This window comes from Gossypium hirsutum, chromosome A11 (genome assembly GCF_007990345.1).
Source record: "Gossypium hirsutum isolate 1008001.06 chromosome A11, Gossypium_hirsutum_v2.1, whole genome shotgun sequence".
Classification (NCBI taxonomy): Eukaryota; Viridiplantae; Streptophyta; class Magnoliopsida; order Malvales; family Malvaceae; genus Gossypium; species Gossypium hirsutum.
Genome location: NC_053434.1, coordinates 69,072,545 through 69,078,751, shown reverse-complemented (window position 1 = coordinate 69,078,751; position 6,207 = coordinate 69,072,545). Strand labels below are relative to the sequence as shown.

Below are 6,207 nucleotides of genomic sequence, written 5' to 3'. Positions count from 1 at the left end.
TAGTTGAGTGATCCTAACCAGACGACGACTAATGGACATAATAATTGAAAAGTGCATGTTTAGTTTAGATCCTAATCCTACTAAATTAAATTTTCATAATAACTTTGATGAGCTCTATTATCTTGCATGTTTTTGGATTTATGTGATTAAGTTATTTCAACCCTGATCCATCCTTGTTAGTTCACAAGAATTCTAAGAAACCCTTAGTTTAATATGGTCAGTAAAATGTGTATTTCACTAAGTAAAAGATTCTGAAAGGACCTAATTTGGTTTCCAAACTCTTAAAAGTTCGAGTTGCCATGCAATTATTTTTCGAAAATAACATTAGCCTCGAATGAGGTTGTATATGATTGTCATGCCATCTTTTATTCTTCTCTTTATACATCTTGGTAATCTCGTATGAAAATAACCTCAACTCCTCTAACTCATCAAGTTGCAACACCCTTCTCTCACTGGTTTGTATAAGATCCAAATTTAATTGCTTTAAAGCCTAGTGAGCTTTATTCTCCAACTCAAGCGGCAAATGACACGCCTTCCCAAAGACTAACCGTTAAGGATTCATTCCTAATGGTGTCTTAGAAGTAGTTCGATAGGCCCATAGAGCATCATCGAGCCTTCGATCCTAATTAATAAACTCTACTCAAATCAGTAGTCTCGTGAGCTCCGAATGAAGATGTTTTCCTCTGATCCTCGTGTTTCTTCTTTTCTCATGACTTCTCAAGGTGGTTGGCCAAGAGACAACCTTATCACGATTTTGATAGCTAAAAATGAAGGAAAGTATGGGGTTCTAGGTGTGGAAAGAAGGAAGAAAATGAAAGAATAAAAAAATAAATGTTTTTAAATAACTCAAAGTGCATCTATAGTTTTTCTCTAAAAGTAGTTTACTTAACGTATTCAAAACTAACGTAAGTTAGCTTAGCCATATCGGTGGCTAATGTAGCCTTCTCAATCTAGCCCTAACGTTTAGGTCAGTTTTGGGAGGTTACAAGTAATCCATTATGTGGGCATATTTTTATTAGCATTTTAAAATGCTCCCAAGCTTTGTGAAAGCTCTCTTCTTCTAATTGTTTGAACGTTGTGATCTTTCTCCTCAATTAGACCGTCTTGCTAATAGGGAAAACATTTTGTAGAAATTTTCCTGCAAGTTCATCCCATGTCATGATGGATCCTAGTGTTTACGAATATAACCAAGAAAATGTGCTATTTATTAAGGAGAAGAGGAATAGACGAGGACGAATAGCAGCATTGGTGACCCTGTTGCATTTAAATATATCACAAAGCTAAATGAATCGTTTTAAATGTTGATTTAGGTCTTCCATCATTATGCCTCTAAACTACAAATTGTTCTTGATCATCCAGATCATGGTTGATTTTATTTCAAAATTGTTAGTCGTGATGGTTGACCTTGTGATGCTTCCTTGAACCATCTCCAGATTCAGTAGCACGTAATCCCTTAGGGTCCTCCATCATCCAATAGCGTTGTCTCCCCAGAAATGACGCCAACAACTTGATCGCTTCTGGACGGGCCAACATCTAGAGTGTTGCAACTTAGAGATATAGATTTGAGATGGTGATTGCAAGTATACGGGTCAGGATGTAAAATAGTTACAACGAACTAGGTGAGTACTCTGAGGATCGTACCCAAGGGAGACGAGTATTAAATTAATGTCAACCTAAATGCAAATAGAAATAATTAGTAATTTAAATATATTATAGTACGATAAAACATAAAGGAAATATTTTAGGTTTTGATAAGAAAGAAAATAAAAATAGCATAACTAAAAGAGATCTAAGAAAACTAACTGATAAACTTAATTAGATCTAAACATGGGTGATTAGCTTGTTTTGATGGTCATAACTAATTCCTATTTTAGGTTTCTATTCAATCAACTAGTCGTTACCTTAGCAAGATCTCTTGATCTTCCACTAAACTAATAAGTCCATAAGAACTACTTATCTCTCGACCTCACAGTCCAAACTAGTTCGGGGCTAAGGTGTTAACAGATAGGCCATAACAATTTTGGGTTAATTCTCACCTAAATGACTTCTTAAGGTTTAATATCTTTCTCTCCCAAACAGGTGATCTACTAAGAAAACCTTATATAGTAATCAATTAATCACACCTCCACTAGCTAATCCCCCCATAAGAGGATTAGTTCTTCATGGATCTCATAAACACAAGGAACTTGATAAATAAGTTTAATGTAGAAAAGAGTTTAAGAAAAATCCTGAGATATATTTGAATGAAGCATAGAATCCACAATAGTCTAGTCGCGTTTGCAAATAACATTCTCAAAAGAACACAAAAGAGAAAAAAAATGAAAATAAACCTAAAGCCTAAAGGAAAGAAAAACTAAAAACTAGAATTACAAAGAAACTTAGAGTATGAAAAGTTGTCTTTAAACAAGTGTTTTAAAAACCTATTTATAGAGCTAGGGTTGTCATCATCCTCAACTTAAGGTCAGCTAATGTTATCGTGTTTCATGTCCATTGTGCGAACAAAAATGCCCCTGGCTCATAAGTGTTTAATTTACAAGATCAATGTTGTGACATCCTAGTCCCTGTGTCGTGACATCGAAGGCAGTATGCATGGTTTAGGAGTAGCTTCAATGGTGTGTCGTGACATCCCTTGTCTATGTCACAGCCCCAAAGGAAAAATAACAATTCTGGTATTCAGGTCCCTATGTTGTGACATTGATCTCTCCGTGCTGCAACATAGTGACCAGCTTTGAGTTCCTATGCCTTTGAATAGTCTCATATACACTTACTATGTACATTAGCTCACTTTTAAGCCTCATTCAGCCCCTAAGGTCAATAAAAGACACAAAATACACTTTTTATTAAATTTAACTAAACTAAGAAAACATAACTAAAACATACTAAAATTTCTCATATTTAAGCTCCTTAAGTACGGAAACTAGTTTAATTTGCTACATTAAATTACTTCAAATCAAACTCCCTTACACTTAAGTCATTGCTTGTCCTCAAGCCAGGAAAAATGAAAACAAAAATATAAAGGAAGGACCTTGAACAAATATAGTAAAAAGATTGGTTTTGGAGTACATAACTGGGCATTTTCATGTTTACACATAATCTTGACATGATATATATATGACTTGCCAGTTTCAATATCAAACACCTAAGTTCAGAATATTACAGAGTACACATGCGTCAATATTTCCAAATATATGCATCCATCAATAAATCATACAAATCTACATTTCCTTATTTCTTCAAGTAACCTTTTACCTCTACTTTAACTCAGGTATCACTAAGCCCTATTTGTTCAAGTATACTCACAGATTTGCATTTCCTTAGCAAACAAAGTCATGAAACGTACCTTATTGGGAGGAAGCTCATTAGCAAAAATTGGGGTTTCAGACTCATCTGTTGGGAGGCAACATACTAGCATAAAACCAGAGTTTTAAACTAGTCGTTTTAGCAGGCATCCCTTATCTACTTAACTTAACTTGAGTGTCCTTTTAACTTAACCCAAGTCTTCATGGGAACATGGTAATCATCACATCAAGACTGAGTGGCTTATCAAAATCTGCCACGTCTAAGAAACTTACCTCATACTCCTTCAACCTTTGACTCTTCTGGTTTATGTTTGGTTAGTTCCCAACCAGTTTCCCTTACAAATCAACTGGTATGGGACCTCATTGGTCACTAGAGATATTATGCCTTCTAGCATGGCCTTATACCTCACAATCATCCTTTTGGTAACCATCACTTTCGTTTCACTTATCATCTTAATCTGACTTGGAATCTTTGTCTACTTATTTCCATATTAGAGTTCTCCCATTGTAGACGCCAAAATGCATTTGGGCGACCACTACTACTTAGTCAAATATTACTCCATATGATTCCTTAACCGTTCATATTAAAATGGGTTGTATAAATAGAACATTCTTGGTTTGCATATTCTATACGCCAAGATGGGCCTTTTAGGGCGAACACTTCTTCGCTTATCATTTTTTATATCACTATAGCCTAATTCAGAGACTTATACACTCTTATCATTATTCTTTGAATCGTCATACTTAACTTAGTCATAATTTCCGTTCTGCTAGAATAAGCTAGACTAAGGCGCCACAAACGCGTTCAAAATGCAACTTATACTTAATTCAATCCTAATGTTGGACAATTAAAACTATCCTCTTAAGCCTTATTCCTATGAACAATATTTCAAACTTTCAAGACTTTTCCCAAGGGCATACTCATGAACATCAGTTTCTTAAATGAATCCATTACTTTATTTATTCAGAACTCATTCTAGAATTCTTACTTCTAAAATAACACCCGAATACTAGGGCTTTGTCAGGCGAGATGTTATAAGATATACCACAATCCATGTAGTCGGATATGATTGATCAAGATATGTTTTATCCCTTCTACATAATGGGAGTAATATCTTGGGACACTTGATGGAGTGAGACTAGAAATGCACGATCATCCTCAAAATAAATTGGTATGAGATATCACACTTTTTTTGTTTATTGTATTCTACTCAGAACATCAAGAAATATGAGATTGGACTATACAAGTGTGACTATACCATGGCTTGTGTCCAATCTAGATACAAAAGATAAAACGATATGATAAATGAAAATTTTATTAGAGAAAAGTTTTGTCGAATAACAACTTATTGTAACTTGGGTAGCATGATGCATTGCTAGATGCCACTCATTGCTTGTAACATTACAAATGTTTTAGAATTACTACTAATGTTACAAAAATCTACAAGGTCACACCCTATGGTTAAAGCAAACAGACTTCACACAAAAATGTTGGCCATTTACCCTCATACATATATCTCCGGCGAATGGTATTGCCTAGTGGACAGTATCACCAATCAATTTTGAATTACAAATCCTAATTCCTTTTGATTTTAATCAAATGCTTAATTTTTAGTCTTCCAACGTAATGATTCAACTAGTAAATAGTTTTAAATGTTATTTGGTCTTTAAAACTAAGTTTTTAGCCATTAAATCGCATGTTTTGAATAAAAGCCAAAAATTGGCTCATTAATGGTGGATTTCGAGATTTTGGGTAAAAACGTGGTTTCAAAGTGTTTTTCAATTATTTTTGATGTAATTAGAAGATTTATAAATTACTTTGAAGTTTTGTTAAAGAATTCTTAAGTTTTAATGAATTTTCAAAAAATAGCCAAAAACATATCGAAAAAGTCAATACCATGAATTGAGTAGTTTTGCATAGTTTAAAGGTTGAGAAATAGTCATTGATGAATAATTAGATGAATGAAACTTGTTTTAGGTGAAAATATTAAGTGTAGATCGAGATATTTGGATTTCAAGTTGGTTATGTTAAAGGGTTCGGCTACATGAGAACATAGCTTAGGCTTATGTTTTTTATTGCTTGTTGTGAGTCCTTAGCTGATTTTCGAATATGTTGTTGTGTGATTTATTTTGTTGAAGTGTTGGAATTGATAGGACCTTCTACGAGTAGAGATAAAGGCAAGGAAAAGCTAGTTTGGGCTTTTATATTTTTGACGAATGCATAATTGGTGAGTGTTTGGAATAATTGCTTGTGTACATGATTCAGTGTGTTATTCGAGAATTTAGTAGTAGCCTAAACCACTACTCCAAATTTCGAGTGTAAGATTTCTCATACCTATGTTATCTTATGAACTATGTATTTATGTGTTTGTGAATATATGAACTAATATGATATGCTATAACATGTGATATGTGGTTATAATAACTAGTGTGAAAGTGCAAATTTAATGTCCGGAAGGACTCCCAATTTTGAGGAATCACTAAACCTCTTTCGAGATGTCGCCCTGAAGAACCTAAATACCTTTTCCACGATGTCACCCCAAAGGACCTATCAATGATCATCGTTACGGTGTCACTCCATAGAGTCAATAGACCGTTGCCACGGTGTTGTTCTAGTGAGTTAGTCGATAATCATTATCGCGATGTTGCTCCATAGAGTCGATAGAACATTGTCACAGTGTTGCTTTAGTGAACCAATCGATATCATTCCACAATGCTGCCTACCTCCCTTTAAATCCCATTCCAATCTACCCATACCTCCATTATGCCAATTTTTCCTATCTTCATCTACCCCATCAAGGTATGTCCCTTCTTACTCCACCTCATCTACATACAAGCATTTCATGTAATTATTTTTATTTATTTCTATGGAATGCAGTACACCACTTATTATTCATAAGTAAGTAAA

General features: G+C 34.3%; 1 non-coding gene across 1 annotated transcript; it reads left to right on the top strand.

Annotated features, from left to right (window-relative positions):
* The first annotated feature begins 990 nt into the window (after positions 1-990).
* Positions 991-1,096, top strand: LOC121210237 (small nucleolar RNA R71). The gene has a single exon (XR_005905359.1). It is a non-coding gene; the product is annotated as a small nucleolar RNA R71 (small nucleolar RNA).
* Positions 1,097-6,207: the final 5,111 nt, after the last annotated feature.